Source organism: Simochromis diagramma, unplaced genomic scaffold (genome assembly GCF_900408965.1).
Source record: "Simochromis diagramma unplaced genomic scaffold, fSimDia1.1 OVJJ01000602.1, whole genome shotgun sequence".
Lineage (NCBI taxonomy): Eukaryota > Metazoa > Chordata > Actinopteri > Cichliformes > Cichlidae > Simochromis > Simochromis diagramma.
In genome coordinates, this window is record NW_024387040.1 from 5,035,648 (window position 1) to 5,061,628 (window position 25,981).

Sequence of the window (25,981 nt, forward strand, 5' to 3'; positions counted from 1 at the left end):
TTAAATAATCGACTGGGTAACCTTGAGTGCACAGGAGAAGCAACCCATTCACCTGAAAACAGACTGATGTGCTAATAATACACAGGGAAGGTGAGCAGTTTATTTTAGCATGGGGAGGGAGGTTGGGGTCCGCGTGTCTCCAGTGATGCAGGGTTGATTTCTTTCGGCAGGCCCGCTAATGCCCCGAGGCAAGCGGGTGAAGGGCCGTAGAGGAGAGGGGAAGAGAAAGAATCTGGCCTGGAGAGACTTTGCTACACGAGTGCACTGGAGCCATTAAAATCTAACAAGAGATGAGTGTAACGGTATATATTTAGCAGCGGTGAAAGCCTGCTACACCTCTGTGCCGCTCTGCACTGGTTGTTCATATCTTTTGGTCACTGCAGGAGCTCAAATCAAAGCAGAAAAACTGTGAAGGATGAGAAAGAATGAAGGAGCAAACTGAGGTGTTTATCATTTGCTGTTGTTGCTGCTGGTGTGTAAAAGAAGCACGCCCTATCTGAGCAGCAACCACATTCGGTGCGATAAGAAACAATGGAGTCTTAAAATGAACAGGGGGGCTGGTTCAGTGCTTAGAATTATGGAAAGGATTTTGGGTGTGGGAAAAAGAAGAGAGCGTATAATGAATTTTCAGCAAATCGCAGAAAAGCATATGAAGAAATCTCTATGAAGACTTCCCTCTGTATCCCTCTGTCTTTTTCACTCTTTAATTTTTTCTCCCCCGTCTCTCTTTTTTTTAAATCTCTATCTCGTGGTCTTCTACTTTTGTGGATTTCACGATTTTATATATATATATATATATATATATATATATATATATCTTATATTCTCATCTGTCCACTGTGCCAATCTTTGATTCTGCAAACTGAAACATTATCATTGCAGTGCAGCATTATTTATTCGAGCCTCTTTATTCAGTTTTTTTTTTTCTTCTCAGTATGTGTAAAATGTCACATCGTGAGACTGCTTTCATTCCTACTTGCATCGCTGGCCTTAATTGAGCGACTTTCCAGAACAACTAGAGAAATTGCACATTTCGTTTTGTCTCTGAGCTGATATTATGAGACCTAAAAAATATTTGGAGTGTAATAAGTTAGGAGCATTTTTCTAAAGGAGTAATTTGATATTTTGGGAAATATAAATATTCAGTTTGATTCCAAGAGTTGGAGATGGAAGACTGATACAGCTGCTTCTGTATAAAAGTCTGTATAAAAGATATATAATGAATGATTTATGCATTTACTTTTAGTTTTTTAGCAAGTGTTAGCCATTTTTTGATGAGCCATAAGCTAGTACTAGCTATCTTGGTTAGCAAGATGACTACCACCAAATACCTGCTAATTAGTGGTCAGTCATAAAAGAAATACGGAGTCTTACCACATAAGACTTCTTACATGATTTGTCAGTACCATTAATCCCACAGAAAGCTTTGTTATTTGTCAGATAATTAAATTTATAAAGCTCAAAAAGGTAGCAGCAAAGCAGTCAAGGCATCCAGTTCGGTGGCTCAAATTAGCCCAGAGTAGCCAGACCAGTGAAAATGCATCATTTTATGGTTTAATATAATTTAAATAGTGAGATATTTTTAAAAAAAACACTTACTATAGTTAACAGAACCTTTTGTAAGCAGTAAAATGTGACACTTTACTCACTTTTAGAGCCAGTCTCCAGTGACTGCCGGAGAAACTGCAGTATGCACGCACATTAGCACTTTGAATCTTCTGTACAGGCTTAGGTTTTTTAGCCCTGAGGAGGTCCCCTTGCTAACTAACCATCAGTTGTGGTGACAGATCGAGTCAGCCTAGAGCTGCACAAATATAACTCTAACTTTTGGTATTAAAATGATTTCATGTATTTCAAAATACATGGGCCAAGTAAACTAAAATTGTCTTGTCGTCAGACTGTATTTACTTTGTTTTTCCTCTCTTTCAACACAACAAATATTTTTTTCTATTACTGACCTTTTATTGGCATTTAGTTGGAAAAGAAATCACCCCAGTCATACTTTCCAGCAGAATAGAGACGTCCGTTATACACGCAGGCATTTTCGTTCTGTCCACTGATGAATAGGAGATGGTTCTTGTAATTACAGGGTGCTTTGCAGAGTCTGATTGCAGCGCAACAAGGGGCAGAGAGAGCAAAGTTCAAGCTTCATGATATTTCTCAGAGAAATAAATATAATCAAGAGGTGTTCTCGGGCTCCCGTGGATCACAAAGTTGAGTCCCCTTTGTGTGGACACCTTGGCACCGGAGAACCAAGAACCAAGCAAATGATTTAGTGAGCTGCAAAGGTTCTGAGATGTTAGAAAGGTGGGGAAAATTATAGAGAAATTATAGAGCTTCTTTAATCTATCCATCAGCAGCCGCCATGTGAAAAAGGGCTTGAAGAATAATGCAGATTGCTTTGGAGCTAAAAAGCGTGGATTTTTTCTTTCTCTGGCTTCCCTCTGAAACAGTTAGGTGGAGTTCCTATGCCCTGAGCACAACCTCTCGATAAAAAGAGACTTTTTACTCCAACCGCTACAATATTCTTTCAGCTTAAACAAATTCAGTGGCTGTTCTTGCAAATTTCGCCTTCTTATCACTGAAATGACTCATTTGTGAGCACCGTGCCATAGAGATCAAAGAGTTTGCTGCATAGTGAAATCTCCATTTTGTAGCAATGCACAAGTAGATCTCACATCACCCTCTTAACATCAATGGTAGAAACATCAAATATTGAACTTAATAATTTGATGTTTAAATTGCATGAACTCCCAGACAAAGACAAAAGACAAGTCCTTATGCTACTCTTCACATATGTAATTCGAATCGATGGTTGCAATCCTCTAACTCTCAAACCGCAATCAAGGCTGAGGGTCTTGAAATATTTTCAGCTCAAACCTGTCCTTTTGAATATGAATACTACACAAGGTAGCATGCATTATGATAATAGCCTTCAATTACCCAAGATATCTGCATATCTATCTCCTCTACTTCTTGTAATGCAGTGAAGAGGAGCATTACACTTCTGAGGACACTATACGTGAGAGCCGCGTGAACGTTGGATCATCAGTTCTCTCCCGCCTCTCGTAGTTGCGCGCTTAGCATCAGCATTCACTCCTCATTTCAATCGATATCAATTAATTATCACGGGCACTCCGAAATGATAAATGCTTTTTATCTATCAGTTCACAAATCAGTGCCTTCTCTGTTACCGTGCTAATATTTCCTCCATCGTCTAGTCGCAGTGGACAATTTAAATTGAAGATGCATGATGAAGGAGAATCAATATTAGTGGTGGTCAGAGTAAAGGGGAGTGTGATGTCTGTGACAAAGATTTTTTTTAAAAGGTTATACCATCAACAACTCAAATTTTATTACAGTCGATCACAAACAAAGTGACCAGCATTGATTGCAACACGCCGAGCCCTTCGCGTCTTCTGTGCAGCCATAAATCACAGCTACTGTAGATCTTGGACTTTGTTGAGGACAGGATGTTAATTCAGAGGTTAATCTGTACACACTGACCGTGTTTTCATGGTTGTAGCTCATGTCTCATATTGAGCACGCACTGTCCTCTGTGACCGTGTGGCCGAGAACCCAGTGACCTGCTCTGGATGGTGTCTGACCCCTGAGGGCAGGGTGTACAGGGTGAATATGACAGGCAACGCCTCTCCTTGATGCTGTACCGTCGACCTTTGACATTTGTTTGAAAGCTCAGCTTTTGGAGTAGAAACATAAATCTTTAAAGGAGATGCTAACAGTCACTCTAACATCCAGTGTAAGCTTGGCTTTGCTTTGAAGGGAAACGTTATTTGAATGCAAACACAACTGGCTTGATGACAAACTGGAAGAAAGAAAATGTCACCCACTTTAGTAGCAGTGTAAAAAAAATAACATTCAGATTCTTTGTCGTTAATTATAAGCAACATGTAATTAAGTGTCAAAAACTGAAGGTGCTTAATGATTAATCATGATTTTTGATTATTATCTATATATCTGTATATGGATATGCAGCTGTCTGGTTGTTATCCTGTAGGTAAGTAAGGTTTGAGCAGGTTTACATGTAAGCAAACACTAGTGTTGTGTGACTATAGAAATTTTGGTGTCGATCCAGTACCGAGTAACTAGAGGCCCAGCACCGCCGATACTAATACAAATACTTTTGTCCGATAAAGGCAGCTTATGTAGGGGTGTGCGGTGTGTCGTGATTCATGAGATGAACCATCATCAATTTCCAAATTCTTAACACATTTTAATGATGATCGGTTCAGCTATCAATACGATACCAGTACTGTACCAGCACTTGTATCATGCCGGTGATATGTGGATCACTATTTGGATTTACTTTTTTTTTTTAAATCCTGCATTTATGCAATGTTGAAACTAAAGCATTCATTATTTTCTGGTGTTTTATTGTATTTTCCATTGCTCATAATTTTACAGGAAGCCTTGAATCAGATGTCCTGTAGCCCCACCAGAAGCCCTGACAATTTATCCTAAGAGACGAAGTCTGTAGACGAGCCGTTTGGTTCCCACTTTGCTGCCGCTTAAGCTCCACTTTATTCCAATTCTCATTATTCACCATGTTTTATTAGGTAGGTGGTGGTAATTTTACCTCCTTTATATAGACTTTAGGTTTAGTCCCATGGTTGCCAAACCAGAAACTGAGCCCCTCCAAATGGCCACGAGATAAATCTGAGGGGTCGTGAGATGATTAATAGTGTTGGTAACAAGAAACAATAGTTAGCTGCAACATGTAGCTACTTGTTTGTGAGTAAGGATTTGGGGACACGGGCTGTTTCTCCAAAATGTTTAATCTTTTTGTGTTTTCAAAAGAAAAATTGGCAAATGAAAGTGAGATTCGTTTACCGCTCTGGACCTCTAACCTTTAAATGAAAAGAAAAATATGCTGCTAAGTAGCTAGCAAGCGCTCTGTGATGCAGAAAAATGTGGTACAATAAAAGATGCAATTTTGCTCTCCATAATCATATTATGTATGCAAAATAACTTAAAACTACGTTAAGTAAAGCACAGAATTGAGTTATGTTGCAGTGCTATACACTACAGTGTACATCAGTATATTTCTATGCATTTAGATACAGCAAATGGAGCAAAAATAATTAAAGTTGTAATTAACTTTGCAATGTCAATAACGACAAAACAAAAACAAGTTGGAAAAAGCGCCTTCGCAGTGAGTCTAAACTCACTGACACTGATATATTCTGGTGAGATGTGTTTTGTTCTAAAATTACCGGCCCTACTGTAGAAATCATCAGGGATGGAGAGAGCTCCGTTCTTGTATTCCAATAAATAAATGTCATTACGCCTGAAGGGGTCAAAAGTTTTTATTGTGCTTTTAATGCCAAGAAACCTGCAATGTTGTTTCTGCATTTCCTCCACAGAGCACATTTAGGTCTCCGTGCATATTTACCTAATTTGGATGGAATAGATTGCTCACAATGGTCTAATTACCATAATTATACATGTTACTATGGAAACCCACAAGTCCAGGTCCGATTCACTGTGTTTTACCTCCCAGACAGTTTTAATTGTTGTGATGTGAGATAAGAAATGGCCGCTGGCATTTTCAGAACTACTCCACCATTGGCTTTTAGCAGCTGCCTTAATTTCACTTTGTGTCAGCCGCAGCTGTGTTCAGTGTACTCTGCAACACCCACACACCTGTCGGGGAACGCTCTCTCATTATTCCAGCAGAAGAGGAATATGTAAACTTTGCTTGATGCGGTGTAATTTTGTGATATAACCTTTATTTCAAATCCACTTAATTCAGTTAATAAGTCACTAATCTAATAAAAATATAGTATGTTTACAGTTTTTCCAAATTAAATAAATGAAGTGAAGCTGACTTTTACTCTGTGCTTTATAAATTGTATATAATTTGATGGAAAATCTTAGTCCCCTTTATAAGTTGTGTTGCCAGTGTTGTCCATAATAAAGTCAGCAAACCTTTACCTGTATATCTTCTGAAATAACTGAAATAATTAAACTATAATAGAATGAACTCTGTTTCCAATTACAGCCGTTTTTATTGAAAAAGGGAAAAGTCATTTAGGCAGTCTAATTGAAAATATATCTCACATTCCGCATTAAAATTCCTCACGTTCCTCAACTTCCTGCAGAAGTTGTCACACCCTCTGTGGCTCCCGGGCCTTTGCAGGACTTTCTGTGGAGTGTCCTCTGATTGTTTTTGCCCCGCAGAGGACGCAACTCAGATCTAAGACAACGGATCCCAATCAGTCATGGTAGCTGGTGTTCGGGCCGCGACACATCCCTCACTATTTCAGAGGTATCGATCGTTTAATTACACAATATGGGTCAGATTTCCCATGATAGATGACACTGTAAAGGAAAAAAAGACAAATTCGGTAACCGTAAAGGCAGAAAAGCAAAAAAAAATTGCAAAAAGAAAGACAACTGAAGAAAGTTGGGGCGTTATTGTACAGTGTATATATAAAAAATAGTATTAAATATAATGCTGCATTAAATCAGTATTAATAATTTAAATTAAATTCCGGGGGATTTTAATGGTAACAAATGATTGTGGCACGATTATACACAGGACAAAAATGAAAGTACTGGTGACAACCTTAACTGAAGTTCTTGATTAAAGTGTACTTCTGAGGCACTTCTGCTTTAGCTATAGCTTCTCCTCTTTCATACAGTTTCAGCAATGAATAATATACAGATAAAGTACAAAATTATCAGGCAGCTGCATCTATTTGTATTGTGTGTTTGTATTTTTTTTAATAACTTAAATTTGGATAACCAGTTCTTGAAGTTCACTTGTACACTTGCCCACAAATACAGCATGCAGCAACAGCCGTGCTGTAATTCTTAAAGTAATAGTTTCCTCAAATGAACATTGATGTAACTGAGTGTAACTGAGTGTAATATTGCAACTTGTGGAAAGCTTGCTGTGTAAACTCCTCCCTGGCTTTTTTTTCTGTGTATGTGTGTGTCTGTGTTTATGGTGGAATCACTGTAGCCTTATCAGAGCAAATCCCTCGTTGGTGGGACGGCTCGTGAAAAGCTTTCAGGCGACATAAATTTGCGGCTACTCGTCACAGTGCGCTACCTGTGAAGTAAAAGTGACGGCGTATGGAGGGAAGGGTGAAATCTTAGCCCTGTTATTTATGTGCTCTGTCTCTCTGTCTCCCTCAGCTGTGCTATTTTCTGCTCTCCCTCTGCAGCACGGCCCTCGCTCAGGCTCTCAGCTCTAATTCTGCAGCACTCGCCGACGTCCTTCATTTGACCTTGCCGCACCACGGTGCCCTCTGACGCCACGCTGTTATAGCTTCAGCTCGACAATGCGTCATTACAGGCACACACAAACACAAACACACACTGCCATCCTGCTAATCAATAGTGCATTGGGCTCCAGGTCAACAGAGGGAATTAACTGAGCATGCCCGATCACATGGTAAGAAACATTGTCTCTGCATTATAATGACTGCATGCATGCAAAGTGGCGTGCGTCCCTGTTCCCTGTGTGTATGTACTTTCAGTAATGAGTGCAGTGCAAAGGCTAAAAGCGATATTTTGCCGATGACCTGCTGTTCACTTCACAGCGTTGTGTTTCTCTATGTGGGAGGTTTGAGCCTGTGAATGGTGATGGCGCTATGGAGGCTCCTAAACCTCTTCTATAGAGGTTACACTTGTATCATCTCATCCTCCGCCTGCACCTCGCAGTGCCTTGCTGTTGAACAGGAGGAGGTAACACACGTGTGTATGTTTCAGCCTATCTTGACTCCAGGAACAGAAGCCTTTTTCTGTGCAGCAGCATTGCATTATCGTTCTCTCAAGTCTTTCTGATTAACTGCTATGTATCGAGAACGTGCCTCTGTGGTCCAATTAAAACACACATAATCATCAAGTGATTTGTTGCAAGTGTAAATTTTGTACTTTGCGCTGCAGTAATGTGTTTTTAGGCTCGTTTAACTACAGAAAGCCACCGTACTTCACGTGCAGCATGTTATGTGGAGCATTCAAAATGCCTGTTTTTAATATAGGAGAACATGAGTACATTTCAACAGTATTCATTCTGGACCTGCATCTGTATAAAAGGCTGACCAGTGAGATAGAAAAGAGTGCATGGCATTCTGCTCTATCTCTACCGCTCCATTCCACTCATCTGTCCCCAGGGCCAGAGTCAGAGCGGCGGGATCAAAAGTAAAATCAGAGCGGAGAGCTGTATCCAATCATGTCAGTCGGAGAGGTCTCTCCTTCTACTGTAGTCTGGCAACGTCCAGGGCTGAGGGCACTGATCTCTATCAACGAGGATAAATTCAGTCAAGCCGCTAAAATGTGTGGCGACGGACCTCAAGTGATTTAAATCATTAAAATGAGGCCAGCTGCATCATGCAGTCAATGCACGCGGTGGGGGCATCCAGCAGCCTGGTACAGAGAGAAGAGTGCCATCATCTGGCCCCCGCTGATACATCCATCCTGCTGCAGATCGCATGTGTGTGCAGAGATGCAGCAGCTGATCGGTGCAAGCTGCAGTGAAGGTATTTGTGTGTGCGCGGTCATGAAATAATAGGTGTTTGGTCCGGTATGATATTGCTGTCAAACTCCTGAAACCCTTAGGCCCATCCTAAAATTACGATTTGAGTTAAAGTATCCAGCGTCCACACACATTCAGAGCATACCTCCATCGTCAAAGTGTTTCTTTCACGTGAGGCCCATTCCGTGTGATCTGTGTTATGGCACAATTATCAGGGCCGATCGAGCGAGGATTCTCTGTTTTCAGGAGTAAATGTGCAAAAGCCTGACAGCATCTTAAGAAGAAGCCAGCAGCTTTTAAGTACAGACAGACAACAATCACACATCAACTGTTCCATTTTGCAAATAACAGAGCAGCCTCCTGCAACCATTATATGGGCCTGAGAGGGAGAGAGTGTGTGTGTGTGTGTGTCTTGTATAATTGTAGGGTTACAGATGTATGTTTGTATTCAGTCTGCTCATTGTAAAACGGTTGTGAGGTGTTGATTCACCTGTAAGTCTGTGATTGAAAAAGAAAATCGCTGCAAGCCTCTCAGACTCGCACTCGGGACAAAATTGCTTTTTAGAGTGAAATTAAAAGAGTTTTATTAGTGCTCAACTCAGCTTTCGAGGTTATCTTTGACAAGGGTCTATGTTCTACAACTTATTCAAGCTTCATTTATTTATTTATTTATTTGCCTTTATTGATAGGAAGGTGCAGAGACCGGGAAGACAGTGGAGCCCCTTCAGCCCCTGCAGAAGCCCTCAGCATACGAGTCGCCTGCTCAACCATGTGAGCTATAGCAACGCCCTGGATACAAACTTTATCAGGTGTAAAACGATTTAAGCAGTCTCCTTGTTATGCGTACTTGCATCTTGTCTTTGTCATTCGCTCTCGCACACGCCGCCAAAAGATAAACATAAGCACGGCGCTGCGTGTCCAATTCAGAAAAGCCTTTGAAAAATAGACTCCGTGAAATCTCTGCTCAACTTGATGCTCCTGCAAACCACGAGAACGAAACAAACAGGTGGCGTTATCGGCGACATACCCGACAGCTAAAGCACACACGGGACCATCTAAGTCAATCAGCAATCACGTCTGTCCTGACCATAAACACACCTATTGTACACGCCAGGCGGTGTCAGTGTAAACAATGCAGAACAATACACTCTGCATTTCGAGCTGCACCGACTCCTCTGATTGGCTGAATCGATCGTCGGAGGCATTTGATGTTATAGGAGGAGAGGCGAGGCATATTGATTGGAGGATAATCAGAGTCAAGCTGGCTTGGTCCTCTTCAATAATTCAAAGGAAGGATTTGGGTGAGATTCCCTTAGATCGGAGGTGTGATGTACATTTCATAGCCTGAGAGTTTGGTAGCAGCACAGGAACGGGGAGATGTGTGTGTGTGTAAGACTGAGTGTAAGTGAAATGGGGGAGGGGGGGAAGGGGGATGGCAGTCACGTGTGCCCAAACATGAGATACCTTTTGAACCAGTTGTAAGCAACAGCAATGTTGTTGTAATTGTGTTCTACAAAAATTAAAACTACTATTAATATTTTGCACGTGATGTGCATGTGTGTCATTTGTGCGCTTGAGTTCATGATTAAATTCATGCATTTCCTTTTTTGGAGGCTTTTCTCACAATGTTCTTGAGGCAGAATGTATAGCAAACTGTGTTTACCTCACCCGGAGGACCTTACACTGCAATCCAACCATTGATTTTCCTCTAACACCTTCAGCTCTGTATGTGTGACTAAGCCAGTTTTACCAGCCATGACATTTCTGTGAAAAATAGAACAAGCATAAACATTTTATCATATTTTTCTTCTTTCCTGTCTTCACTGAACGCAATAAAATCTGGATCAACATACTGCCGTCGGAACCTTAATCAGTTTATCGTTAAACTTGCATCAGTTCACCTCAGATCAGCAGCATGTCAAATCAAATAAACTTCATCTGATTGCCTGTGTGTGGAATTTTAGACTTTAGTTAATATAGTGCTTTAACATTTAAATTTAGAAAAAAAACCCAGATTACCTGCTTTAAAAATATTGTTTTTAGACCTGCTAAACTGGGGGGGGAAATGGTTTCTAAATAATTTAAATACCTTCAAATCACACAAGCTCAAAAACGCGCACAGAGTATTTCGTAGAACCACCACAACAGTGCCATCGCATGAATAAATCAGTTAACTCTTTATTATTTTGATATGCATGCAGATCTGTGCAGCTTGCATGGGTTTACGAGAGACACCAGAAGTTAGTGAGCTACCAGCCAGATTCAGAGCACTGCCAAAAGAAAAGTAACAGAATTTAAATATTTAAAAGTCAGAATTTTAGATGAACACGTCAAGAGAAAAGAAATCATAAATCACTAACAAAGCCCACAATGTGCCGCGTATATATAATAAAAACGACATTGGCAATATTTCATGAGGTTTTTGAGCCCTGTTTCTAACTCAAAGAATTGGGAATTTGGGGGATTTTTGTAAAGGTCAGGGCAATCCCTGCTGCTGCTTTATGTATTGCCAGAATATTTTTTTACTTAGAGATGGACAGCAAGGGTTTCTGTCATACCATGTTACAATATTATGTGTTGTTAAAATGCATTTATTTAAAATCAAAGTAAATAAATATGTCTATAATAATAAGTTAATACCAAACAACAAAGGCGTTTGATCATTTTTACAGTGCGAACTGCATATCAGTTTCAGTGATGGATAAAATAATTATTTCATTATCTTCCTTAATTATTTAATCTATGTCAAACATGTTGCGAATACGGTGAGTTTCAAGATTTATTTAAACATAATAAGTAGCACACTTAACTTATAGTACAAGAGAAATAAATTAGAATATAATAGAAATGTGGAAAGAAAGTTAGAGTTGATGTGTGTATGTAGCTACACATAAGCAAAGAATCCGTGCAAAAAAAATTTAAAAAATAACAATATAATAGAAAAAAAGAGCTATAATTTCACAGCAGGCGATGTGTAAATTAATTAGTACATGCAAAGTTAAGAATGTAGGAGTTGTGTGAAAAAACTAAGCCAAGAGGCTTTGTAAAGATATGATTTATGGAAAATAATTTTAGGGGGAGGTTGATATCACCCATGCAGAAAGTTGCGAACCACCCTCTGCTGAGAGTCTTAAAAAATATTTGGATTGAGGCCATTATTGTGGTGAATATATCAGTTTCAGACTGTTGCTTGGAAATGCTGCACCTTTTGAAGCCAAGCTCAAGGTGTGGTGAAGGTCTGGGGAAGCTTTAGCGTCTCCGTATTTTACGCCAGCATGACCCGTCCTGTGGATCTATGTGTCGCTAGTCACACGTGTCTGGATTCAAGCTGCAGTGCTGCTTCTGCATCCCAGCGAAAGGTCACACGGGGGGCTTCCTCCACAAAAGTGTGTGTGTGGGGTTTGTTTTTTTTTCTCCTCCTGACGCTTATCTCGTAATCACTGCAATTACCATGGCAGCGCTTGTTTGTTTGTTTGCTGAAATGGTGCATTAGAGTGTTTGTATCCTGCTGACCGGTGCAGACGTGTCAGCCGGGCGTCCTGGGAGGGACACTGCAGATAGAGAGGATGCTGACTGCAGATGTGGGGATCTACAGCATATCGAGGCTACCAGGATGCCCCATGTCATCATCGTCATCGTCATCATCATGTTGATTGTGTTACTGTGTGTTTGTCTTCCTCGCTCTATCACGGTGAGGCAGAGGCACTGGGGAATTGCTGCACCAGGTCAAGTCTCATACAGCATCTCCATACATCATTATGCACCCTATTCACCAAAGCTGTCGATTAGGTGTATTGAGCAGTTGAAGTCATGACCTTTTTGTTTTTTTCTTACCTCATGCCCCGCCTCAAATGTGCATGGGGCAAATATTTGTCACTAAATCTTCATTTCATCTGTTTTTTTGTCTTCATACCATTTTTCTTTTTGATCTACCACAGTGCCTTGTGGTATCTTGTTCTTTTGCCGCCGCCCTTGTCTTGTTCAGCCTGTGACACAAGCCCCGGTCCACTCACTATTTGAGGAAAAGAGGTGAATGTGTAGCGAAATGTCCTTTCCTGTGCTCTTTGTCACCTCTTACCTGGAATCACATCTCCATACACACTCTAATTATCCCATTTGATGAGAACTGGGTCTCCAGTCCTAGAAGGTAGATGCAGGGCTTCTCTCCCCCCCTTACCATTACTGCAGGAGATACCTGGCTAATTATAGCCCCATACTGTTGTAACAGATACAGACCTGGATGGCAGGGTGTCTGGGAGGGGCAGACATTGCTGGAAAAGGAGGTTTAACAAAGGAATCTGCCTGCTTTTCAGACTGTGTAAAAGACATCATCTCTGCAAGAGGATAGAAAGAGTTTATTTTCTGTGTGTGTATAAACTCAGGAATTTTCATGTGTCGTTTTATTTTCTGGTTGGAGATTTTTAGATAACATTTTCACTAGAATAATTGTGCGGAGGGATTTTTTGGTCATGTATATTTTTCAGTATTCTGTGCATTGTGAAAAATGTGTTTTGCATTCTCAAAAACACCACATGTGATGTAAAGATCCAAAATAGACTCCACAGTTTATTGTTTTTTGGGGGGATGAGGGAGGCGGTGCCAATATTAGCTTTAGCATTTCTGTATTCCAACCTACACAGTGCAAAGCATCAGGTTCAGTACAGATTGACCTTGATATGAAGTCTGTAGGTGAGCTGCAAGGCAGTTTCACGCACAGACGCACATACAAACCAACACACACAATGCGCTGTGTGTGCTTGTGTGATTGTGTGCGTGTTCTCAGCCTCTCTGACCCAGCATGTCCTCTTTCCATCATCTCCATTTTTTTTTTCTCTCATCACTGTAATGGTTCTCTGCACTGCCTCTTTGGGTTTGTGCAGCATCATTCACAAACATCATACAGTCCTCCTCCTCATCCTCTTCCCCTCACTCATCCTCCTGTCCTTTCATTCTTTTGAAGTCCTCGATTCACGTATATTTCCGCTGAAGTGCTCCTATATGTCAGCCGACCAGCGAGAGAGACAAAGACAGGCCTGAGTTAATTACCTATCATTTAGAGCAGATGGCTGCAGATGATATGTAAATGTGTGTGTGTGTGTGTTTGTGTGTGTGTGTATCTGTGTGTGTGTGATTGTTAATATGGCTACATATATGTGTTTGTGTTTTCAGAAAAATATTCACACACATCTAATGTAGGTATGAAGATGTTTTTTATATATATTTAAAATAGGGCATGAATTGTTTTATTGCACATAGATAAAGTGTTAATGACTGAGATCATAATTATAGGTGACAATAATTTTTCTGCAGTTACTCACAGCCTCCTTCAAGCTGCCCATGTGTTCATTTTAAATGTATGTTTAACATCCTGTTCCTTCATATTAGAATTAAACTACTGCTTTGTGCATTCGCTTTAAATTATTGGAGACTCACATTTGTGCTTTAATCGTTTTACACATAGCCCTTTTTTTTTTTTTTAAATGCACAAGCCTTTTTAGGAAGTGTGAGCTATAGAGTCATCTGACCGAAGCTAGGTCATAATGAGTCTACTGAGACGTTTGTTTTTTTTGCTTTCTTTTTTCTTTTTCCTTTTTTTTTTCTGTTGGTGACATTTTCACTGGTTTCAAAGATATTATTCTTTTTGAAACAAGCTCTTTTGATGCCAATCATGAGCTGGTCTCTGCTCTTTCATAGCACGAAACGCGAGCGATTGTAGATCGATGATGAATGTGCAGTGAATCAGACATATATGTTACAGTGCAGTCCGTGACACAGGAAGGAATGTAACCACAGAGGGAGGGCAGCAGTAAAGGGGAGATGGGGGAGGGGTGTAGTCAGATCAATAGTACTGCTCAAAAGACCTTTTCTTATACTTCAAACTGTAAATCAGGGTTCTCCATGCCAACATTTTCTCAGTGGTAAGTGCATGAATTACAGTGCATACCCAAGCTATAATGTGGTCTTTTGTGTATTGTACAGTAGCTGCTCCAATGTGTGAGATGTAATGTGTGTATGTTTATTCTCCACCAACACACCCAGCAGGGGTCTGTGAATATAGTCAGCATGTGTGACTGTAAGTTTGCAATGCCGCAGATGGAGAGCCACTAATTTACTCATTATGGGGATTTAATATGAGACAGTAGCACTGCAATGATCAGAAGTAACTAATGCACAGCATCGCAATTCAGTGTGTCCTTCAGTTTGAGCCTGAGCTTCACACTCAGAACCATCCACTCTGTGGCACACTGTGCTTAGTGAGGCTGAAATATTACAGAAATCCTTCTTACTTTATTTCCTCAGATTATTATTATTATTTTTTTTATATGTTCAGGCGTGACACGATGAGTGCAGCAGCAGATGCAGCAAATGGAGCCCATTCACATGATGGTTAGTCCCCTACTGGCTCCCTGGTGAGCAAAGCTCTTTCACAGAAGTTAACGCTGCTTCAGGCCTTTTATGGCATAAAGGGAATAAGAGCAGTTTGACTTCATATGATTAAAAACTGTTTATTAATTCAAGGCTAGTGTAGCGCTTCTGTTCCACCATGTCATCATATTAAAATCTGATATATATATATATATATATATATATATAGATATATATATAGATATAGATATATAGATATAGATATAGATATATTAAATTTATGCTTAGCAAAGATATTACATTAGGAATTGTGGAAATTTCTTTAACATGGTCAAAGTGAAAACAACTAGTTTTGTTGGTATTGCGGCTGTAATTGTATAGTAGTATTTTTTTTAAGTTGCTAAAAAATGTTTGATTTCATGAAATCAAATAGAATTCTTAGGTAAATCAGCAAAATGTGAATATCCTGCATCACCGGTGGACTAACAAATTCAGCACTGAATCAGCATCGTCTGCTCAGGATCAAGCTGTGGCTGCTAGAAAATGGAACCAGTCATGTGCGTGTTTTATGTTATAACAAGGAGGCCCCCTACTGGTAACAAGAGTCTCTGCACAAGCAAAATGAGTCTCCTGTTTAAAGTCTCTTCATTGCTAGTCCATCTGGATTTTTATTTATTTATTTATTGTGCTTTTTGCCAGTTTAAGAGCAGTTGTTGTAATAATGTGGATTGCAGGATGATTAAAAACACTGGTGTTATTGTAATTCTACATTCTGGTCGTCCATAGAAAAGAAAAGAAAATACTGGGCTATACCCAGGATACCCCTGCAATTAGGTTTATTATGTGTCCTTCAGTCTAAATATATCCGCTCCAAAATATCCTATTGTCTTAAGATTATAGTGACCCCATTTGGAAATGAAGAGCACCAGAGAGCGAAATGAAAGAGGATTGTGGCTAACCTTTAGCCACGTTTGAGCGTTACTGAGTCCACATGCTCATTTTGATGCATATTTTCTCTTTTTCCTCACAGAGTATCTCTTGTATCCCCCTGCGGAGAAAAGTGTGTGCACCTTTGATCTGGTCTTGCTCGTAGTCTATATCACTCCTGAAGCAGAAACCCATTACATACACTTTGCGTCCAGATACACTTGTCATGCAATGGCAAGCTCAGATCCTGGCAATCAGAGGTGTGGGTGATGCCTCCAGAACCTGCATTAATATGCATGAGAGCGGAAGCTTCTCTATGATGTAATTGCAGTAGCGGCGAAGGTCAGTGCCTTTGCCCAGCATCCGCACAATATCAAAGCCCAGATGTAGACAAACCACTTAGGTTTCTTTATGGTAATCTTCATGCATTTTGAAGACTGGGGATGACTCTGCTGATAGGGGTATGAAAATAGATGAAAATCTGCTTTAATTGTGTTATCGCCAGACTTTTTATGCTCTCGGGGGTCTGAATCTCACATTACAGTGTTACACTCTCATGTTCTCTGCTTGGACACACATCACAGTGGGCCTTTCATCCAAGCTGTAAAGCTGTTTACAAGCCTCCCACCCATGTGGTCCTATTCTCATGGCTTCTCCTGGTTCTGAATATAATGGATCTTCCTTTTATTCATATTCCAGCTCTTCCCCTGATTCTGCCCCAAGGATTTTACTCTATATCAAAGCAAAGCGCCCCAAACTCATAGTCAATGCAGACCTTTTCCTGCATTATAAAATGTGGGCATTGTAAATAAAATCCAGCAGTTTTGCCATTGCTGACGTGATGCACTTCAGTTATTCTCTTTGTATTGTTTTGGGCCCTGTGAATCCCTCCCTGCTATGGCTGATTGATAGAACCAGGACAGGCACCAGCTCCTATCACATAGCTATAACTGCTATTAGACCCAGTTCTGTCACAGCATGTGCCTTTCCTTTAAAGAATAACATTATGTATTACAGTATTTAAAGTGGAATCAAACTTGTCCGTGAGGTATTTAGAGAGTTTTCAGTCAGTCTTCATCAAAAAGGCTGTTGAAATGTAAGTCTGCTAATCCCAGCAGGCAAAATCTTGACTTCATGACCACTGTGTAAAACAATTCAGCACGCTCCTCTCACTAAGCCACAGCTGAGGAGTCAAAGTATGTTTGTGCTGAATATTTTACAGCTGTTGCTGACACTTTCATTTAATGCAAACATCACAGAGGACATTGACACTGTGGCCAGAACTAGCTAGCCAAGAGGTCCACTGGATGGCTTTGACAAATGTAAGAAATTGCAGCAAAGCCATTAGGATTTTTTTTTTTCAATCAAACGCACAGCTCCTTCTGTTGTGGTGATGCCAGCAACAACACACAGCTGAAGTAGAAAGTTCATTTCTAGACCTTGACAAGTTGTTTGAATGATAAAGAAGTGAAATGTTGTTGTTCTTTAGTTTCACTTTGTGTCACTTTGATCTTTAAAATGGATTGCACATGTAATGATAGCAGGCTGAAAGTGGAAAAAACTCAGACATGTTGAAATTGGTCTTATTTTCCTTAGGACTGTCTCGGGCTGTTAGTCACCTGTTTTATAAATCATTAGCTGATTAAATTTGAGTATCTTAAGAATGCACGTGTACTTCACACAAGAAAGAAACAGCTGTGGGTTTATTAAGTTATTGGTCAATTTTTTTGCATGTTGGGCCTAGTTGAGACCAAAGTTTACTGTATGTGCCAGGTTCTTTTTTGTGGGTAGCATATGGGTAGCTACCATCAACATCTACACAAACTGTCATTGCAATCAATCAAGATGTTTGAATGTATGGATGAAAATATAGCCTCCTGGTATTGCTCGAGTCAGAGGATCCCCAGTGATAAAAATTCATCCTCTGGACTCCATAAATCTCTGCAAAAGAAATAAATAAATCCATTCAATAATTATTGGGGTATTTCTGGACCAAAGTGGTGAACTGATCAGCACACACTGCCATTCATAGTTAAATGCTGTTCTTGTGGCTAAAAAAATAATCAATTGTTCTCATCATGCCAGATGGCTTTAAGATAAGGCATTTCTGAGAGGGGATAGATATCCGGTTCTGCGGGAATCCCCCTGAGTTAGCAGGATAGTGGGACACTTCCTGTACAGTACAAACTAAGAAGATTTCCTTGAGCCCCTGTCAGTGCTAATAACCAAAGTGGTCTTGGAGAGTGCTCCCGCAGGGGTGTTTGACCATGCAAGGATGGGAGGAGGTGATGTTCAGAGGGGTGGGAATCAGGAGGGTGTTAGCTGATGCCTTTCAGACTGTCTCAGCTCATTTAGCTTAGGGGCAGAGCCAATCCATTTCTCTTATGTAGAAATAAGGTTCATCAACTCTGCTGTGTTTAGAGAGGACTGGATGGTGAGAGCACAGAAACAAGGAGTGGGTAAGCTACACGAGTGGACACTGAGAGCAAAAGACAAAAATACAGATAGACACGCGAGCAAATATTCAGAGGCTTGCCGAGGGGCCTCGGGGCCTTCTGGGCATGTCCCGGTGCTGACATCAGCAGAGGCAGAGCAACATCCACAGAGAAGGATAAACCAGTAACGGCGGATGGGAGGAAGAAGAGAGGGGAGGGGCAAAGAAGAGAGAGGATGGAGGGGGAGGGGATAAGAATGGGGGTACAACACTTGTAATCAGATCATTGGCTACAGTGGGTTGAGTCGATGTGATCAATAGAAACTGCTCGTGAAGCAGAGAGCTTTTAATGGCCCTTAATCTCCATCAGACCTGAACAGGAAGGTGAAGAGAAGAAGAAGTCACAGGAGCAGCCTGCATCACATTACACACTCGACTTCTAGTAGAACATGCACGTACATTTCCTCTCACATACATATCTGTATGTATATATATATATATGTGTGTGTGTGTGTGTGTGTGTGTGTGTGTGTGTGTGTGTGTGTGTGTGTGTGTGTCATCATATAGACACGCAATATATATGCACAGCTGTGTATAAAGTCCCAGCCGGGGGCTCCCGAGACTTCAGGACTCAGGAGTGAGCATGTCATATTTCATTCCTTGGCACCTATTCATTTCATTTCAAATGCATTACATTTCAGACCTTTCCATTCTGTGCTACCCCCTGCAATGCAAAGCCTTGGTTTGAACATACCGTGCTAGCACAGGACACATTCCAACCTTTGAATTCAATAAGCAGCCTGCCCACAGCTTGAGTGTCTTCAGTCATCTGCACAGAACTGAAAGCACAGTCCAGATATGAAGTATACTGGTGATGTGGTACCAAATCTTTGGACGCAGTACTTTCTCGCATTCCTTCAAGTCATATATTTCCTTCATCTGCTCCATAGATTGGAGATTCATATTTATGAGGCCCGGTGCTGGTGTCCAAGTTCCCGGGGCAGCAGTGAAGCATAATGAACATACAGAAAAGATATTAGTGCATAATAAACCAGTACAGTACAGCTGATCTGACCTGGCCCTAAAATATAGAGTGGGCTGACAATAACCTAGATCCTCAGGGAAGACCAGGACTGTGCAATGAGCAGATACATATATATATAGATCTATGTTAGATAAGAGCCCTCTATTTTGTTTTCCAGACATGTGCACATATAGATTTATAAGGAACAGTTCCTGTGTACTTTGTCACATTATGGACACACAAGGAAATATTTTTTGCACCCAAGGAGTTACATTAACATTAATTTGATCGTTTTGATTGTCGCCGGCAAACATTTGAATAGATTAATGGCCCTGAATTATTCCCTGTTGCTTTAAGAGCTGCACAGATGCACCACATAAACATTTCATTTGTGCAGAAAAAAATATAAAGTTTTGAAGAGTGCTCTTACTGATTGCTGACTAGCACACTGCATTATTCACTGTAATGTCTGAGTAGCTTCATAAATCAGTTGAATATAGAGAACTCTGAAGGTGAAGCGTTTCCCTGGGAGTTAAAGCATCATGATAACAACATGTTTTACGTGTGGTTATTATCAAGTAATTCAAATAATAGTGAATAAAATGTAATGTGTTTGTATTTTAAAATGTTTGTGAAATAGCTGACAAATTAAAGGCGGAAAAACGAATAAATGGCGAAATATAACAAACGCAGATCCCTCCACACATGTGGACTTCATAGCATTGCTCTTTGACGTGTATTTAAAAAAGGAAGTTGATTTTATGACTTTGATGAGGTTTTCATTGTTGGATGTCAGAAGCTTTGTGAAGACAGATCAATAATGTTTCAACAAGAGCAATCGCTAATGTGACATTTGCCCCATTTACTTTATTTATAAAATGATCTGTATAGTGTATCAGCTTCACAGTGTACACCATTATACTTTCTTAAACACCTCACAGTGTGGTATAACTAAAAATAAAACCTCAAGAGTAATTAAATATTATTCCTCCAGCTGATCCAACCTTGCACAAACTTTTAGGCACCAGCTGGTCCATCTCTCTCGTGGTTAAAGATTTATGAAGCTCACCATGGCATGACAACATATATTGCCAGAGCACAGCAGTCCATATGGTGGCCAGATTCGACCAAACGTGAGGCAAAAAAAAGTGGAAAATGCAGTGCGCCGAAGCTTCTGCTGAAAAGGCCATGATCATGAGGGAGATGGACCAGCTGGTGCCTAAAGGTTGGAGTCATACCATCAAGTGCGTTACACTAGTATGCTGGAAAAGATCCACTGTAACACACTGCCAAGGTCCACCAGATTATGGATTCATCAGCAGTAGCTCTGGTGCTTTGTGATCTGACATTGCACATATTAAATGGTTCTCCACTTTTTGCTTGACATGTTTGGTTTCTCCAGTTGAATGGGCAAAGCTCTAAAAATAATACCCTGGAGACCTTAATGAATGCTGTTGCACATTTCCTCTTGTATACTGGCAGGGATGACAAGTTTTAACCCTCTATAAGGTCCTGGCGATTAAGCTCAGGTGGAAAGGCTTTCTGATTACCCATCATGCTTACAGCAGGTTCTTAGTAATTAGTAGATAACACCTATGTCCTGTGTCATCCTCATCTGAGTCAGGCCTGCTGATGGACCTGTGTGGTAACTACCTCCATTTTCAAATGAGGAAGCATCTATTGTAACCCTTGCCTCTCTGTTTAAGCTGCTGCATGCACCCCCATACCCAGTTCTGTCTATTTCGAGGGCACGAAGTAGTATTTTGTGGCCACAATTTATTTATTTTTTGGACCATGTCATCAGAGGGGCTCCGTAGATCTGTAATCAACTGTATGAACTTGGTTTTAAATGACTTTAAATCTCCTGAACATGTCCATGATTGCCATGACTTTGGTTTTGCTTCTGTGCATTATGAACCAGTGCCTCAAACTAGGAATATGACTTTTTCAACCAAAACAATTGGTGTTGACTGTTGTGATGTTTTTTTACAAGGTGACCAAAAGATAAGGAGGGTCATCTGTGTGACGTGTTTTTCCTTCTCATCCTAACAGCATCTGTATCTGTCATTTCTGGACAGATCTTTACTGGAACATTGATTTAGGTGGTTTAATCATGCTAGAACCTTACCTGTGGACCAATTTCTGGGCTTTCGGGCCCATATTCTCCACTCTAGTTCCTCCTTAACCTTGTCAATCAACAATAGTGGCACCTGACGTGGCATTAACAAAGCGCTGAGCTCCTTTCCTCAACTCAATTCTACACTCCCCCTGCAGGCATTCGAGGCCTGTGAAGACCGTGGTGTATAGCTGTTTGATGTCAACCTCATTTTCTGAATACTGTCAACTTGACACATAACTGCAGTCCCTTGATTTCTGTCAAGCCAGACTACATGTACTTTGCTGTCTTGTATTCTATTCTGTTCTATTCTATTCTATTCATTTGAACTGTCCATTTACCTTTAGATGGTTATAGCTCACATTGCACCAATGCCATGCTCTTAACATTGTGCTTTTAAACAGTATCTGAAATGGCTCCCATGTCTGAAGCAGTGTCCTGATTAAAGGCTGGTTAACGTTTCAAATTCAGCATTTACTTAGTGTTCCTGGTTCTTTGGTTTCACTCAATCATATATGCACTTTCTACATCTGGTTGGTGTCTATAGTTGTTTGTCCTTTTACAGAACTCCTTTTTGCCATTGCCATGTGCATTTTTTGCTTTTGTTTATCTGTAATGAATTTCAGCATATTCACATTTGCATCTTTCTGCAAATTTTAGGGGTTCCGTTGTCTCGCCCACAGTGGGTTGCTGTTTCTTGATTTCTTCATGTCGTCTGATTTCCATGAAAAACTTTTGCCACTGTTAGGTCGTTATCCTTTTGAAGGCTGTCTGACAAGCTGCGGTATCTTAAACCTCCCACTAGCCTATACCTAATTATTTCTTCCTGCTGTACACCATATTGTCAGATGGCTTATAAGCTGCCAAGATTAAATATTTAGCTGATTTTCCTGGGTATTTACATTATTTGTTGAATCAAGTGCATATAAACTACATTTCTTCAGAACATATTTCACAGAATCATATATTTCATTGCATTTCTTGTGCATTTATCATTTAAGGTCAGCATGCACAAAATATCATCAGCAATACCACCCACAAATTAATGAGCTCATCTAATATTCCTTTTCATTCACTCTGGTGTCAATGTGAAAAACCTTTCAAATCAGCAAAGTCTGAAAAATCAAAGGGTCAGATGGGTTTACGGAGAACAGGGAATTCACTGGGGTTTTTTCTTCCTTTTTATTTCCTGTTTTCATCTTCCCTCACAGAACTTCTCTCCATCTTGCTAGTTTTGCTGTGTTAAAGTTTTTAAGCCAGCCAGCCTAAGTTTAAATTACTTAAAGCACCAATTCCTAAAATTTCGTGACACTGCGTCAAATGTAAATAAAAACAGAATGCAGTGACCTGGAAATCTCACAAAAAACGATTCACAATAGAATATAGAAAACATCACATGTTAAACAGTTATTTTCCAGGGCAGAATCGTGTCTGGTTTTAATGCTAACAGAAATCCAATTACAGTTTTAGTCCTATGCATTGTGCACAGAGATTAGTTCAGATTCTAACATATTTTTAATGATATTATGTACTGTAGATGATGATGTATTCAAAGTCGTATTCCACATATATTTTGGAAAATATTCTGTGGATTGGCCAGACAAAAGCTGAGCTTTTTGGAAGGTTTGAGTGTCATTACATCTGGCATTAAAACTAGCACAGCATTCATAAAAAGAACATCATAGTAACAGTCAAACATGGTGGTGGTAGTGTGATGGTCTTCGGCTGCTTTGCTGCTTATGGACCTGGACAACTTGCCATAATTGATGGAACCACAAAGTCCGCTTTATACTAGAAAATCCTGAAGGAGAATTCATGTCCTATAGCTCGAGCTCGCTTGGGTTAAGCAGTAGGACAATGATCTGAATACATCAGCAAGTCCACCTTTAAATGTCTCAAAACAAAAACAAAAGAAAGGTTTTGAAGTGACGTAGTTAAACCCTCCAGTGTGGCTGAATTAAAACAATTTTGCAAGAGTGGGCCAGAATTCCTCACACAGTGATGTGAAAAACTCTTTCCAGTTATCACAAATGCTTAATTGCAGTTGGCTGGCATTCGTTTTTATTAGATTTAGGGGGCAGTTACTTTTTCACACAGGACCAGGTAGATTTGGATCAACTAAATGCAATACTGTTTTTGTATTTCTATGAAAGCCAAAAGGTCTGACATGAAAAAGGACCATTGAATGCTCCTATAGTGTCTAAACATTCATCATTTTGTGCAGTAAAAGCCACACTTTGACCAAAACACACTGTCGAGTGAGGTACATTTAATAGCAGCGTCATTTAGCAATATCTAAAAGGGCAGAGGGGCATATCAAAGTCAGGTGCATCTTGTAGAGGTAGATTTAAATCTGTTTGTCCTTGTTATGGATGGTGCCTCCCTGTGGACATGAGAGATAATAACACTAACCACAATGCATTGCATAACTTGCCTTTGAATTTTTATTCCTTGCTCCAAGTACATGTACAGGTATAACAAGTCTATACGAAACGTGATATATCAGATCTTTTCATATCAAAATGTAATTTCCTTAATAATTATTGACCCTATTCAACACCTGCATTAACTCAATTACAAAAAAAATATTGAGGAACTATTAGACTGCAAATGACTCATGTCTATTTTTTCATTGTGAGCGGTAATAAAGTCTTTTCAGCTCACATCTACATTATATCATTGTGTTCGGCAAAATGCTCAGTCTCTACTTTCAGTTCTCTGATAATGATATAACCATGGCAACAGAGACACCTTGGGAAAGGGCAGGCAGAATACTTAGACATTACTGTCAGTCAAAACCCTGCTTTTTCAAATGGGAAATAAAACTCTGCTGATTATTTCACTTGGCTTGCTGAGTAACACCTTGAAACTTCGGCACGGCTTTGAATGGGACGCCGCTGACATTTGCAATTGTTGATGCTCTCGCATTACGCCACTTTTAACTGGTAGCATCTAAATATGTATAAAGAATGATTTCAAGCTCCTCTGATCAACTGCTTGTCAGTTAACATAGTCATCAATTGGACTAATGTTCTGTGAGGACGTATTGAGTGACATGCCTTGGCCCAGAGTATGAAAAACTTCAAAACATCGAGGAAGTGCCAACCCTGAGACTTGCCCTAACCTTGCCTTGAGCCATGTGTTGATGAGCCTTCAGTGTGACTGAAACTTCAAAGGCATTTCAGCTCTCTGAGCAGTGGATGCTGCTTCTTCTCTCTCATCTTCACTCGACAGAATCTCTCTCCAGAAGGACATTTTGATAGTTTGAAAAAAGAAAAATAAATAAATAAATAGAAACCTTGCCTGGCATTTTATTGGAACAGCTTTGACCACTGTGGATAGGAGCAAATTAACTGCAGGGTGACGAAGTCATTAACCAGCTACTTTGACTCCTTAAAAGATAAGTACAACATGACAAGCCATTGAAACAGAACCAAAAGAGGAGTGGGTCTGCAGTGCATATGTTTCTCTGTTTAATCCTACTTATTTAAAAGCTACAGATGTGTGGTATTCACAAAACAGCGGAGAAAGAGGTGGTTTTGCTGCACTTTTCATCAGTTAAATGAGCAAGGTTACATCAACAACACATCAGAGGTCTCTAATTAAATTCGTGGTTTCTGCATATTTAAGAATTTTGTGCACCATCACACCCAAGTAGTAATTGTGAGGGCATTGTGAGGCGAATAAATAACGAGTTTCCCGCTTAGTTTGTCTGTTGTGTTCACAGACAAATGGAGGCAGGAAGAGTGTGGTCTTTTCAAAAGCTGCCTGCAAAGACCTGATGGGGGCACAAATTAACACACAGAGGAGAGAAGTTGCAATCCAAAGCCTACAATGTTATAATTACAGCCCTTTCTTCCTCCTTGACAAACATAAAGGGGGATTTTTCTCACTCCCCGCTTGCATCCTCTTTCTCTCGCTCCTCTCTACCCCACCTCTCACTGCACAGCTTGGTGAGCAGCCATTAATTGCTCCAAAAAGCAGTGGAAGCACAACAAGTGCTTCTCATCCTGGTATAATTGTGTCTGTAGGAGTAGGAGGGCTTGAGAAGAAAGAGGGCTTTGCTGCTTACAGGAAAGGCTTTGTAGTATGCCTTGGTAGCAGAGCAGGGGGAACATTTGGAAGAATGTGATGTGATGGCGCACTCTAGTGGACAGGACATTGAAAGAAACACTAACATCTTTTTGTGACAGTTTCATTTCATCAATTATAGTAAACGCAGTTAAACTTAAGCCATCAGATAAAGGAAAGCATTGGCCCCAAGATAAAGCTGCAGCTTAATTCTGCATAGTTCATATTTTCATATCAAAGAGTCAAAAAAGAATGTATGTTTATATCTGTTAACATGCAGGTGCAAGGTTTCCCAAATGTCCACCGATACTCTGATGCTGACAATCCATTAAAATTTGGCTCACATCCACCAAAGTCTTTAAGGTCAACTTATTGATTTATTCGTCGAAAACTGACAAAACCCTCATAACTTAGAGTGTGGTGTACGCTGGAAACATACAGAACGTATCAAATAAAGACTTAAAATATGTCACATTTGACTTCTCCTTCAAGATCAATAGATGGATCTGGAGGTCACAGCAATAACACTGCTATATA

General features: G+C 40.2%; 1 long non-coding RNA gene across 1 annotated transcript; it reads left to right on the forward strand.

The window, feature by feature from the left end:
* Nucleotides 1–929: 929 nt before the first annotated feature.
* On the forward strand, nucleotides 930–10,282 carry LOC120741533. Its single transcript, XR_005697636.1, has 2 exons — nucleotides 930–7,423; nucleotides 9,196–10,282. It is a non-coding gene; the product is annotated as an uncharacterized LOC120741533 (long non-coding RNA).
* The last annotated feature ends 15,699 nt before the right edge of the window (nucleotides 10,283–25,981 follow it).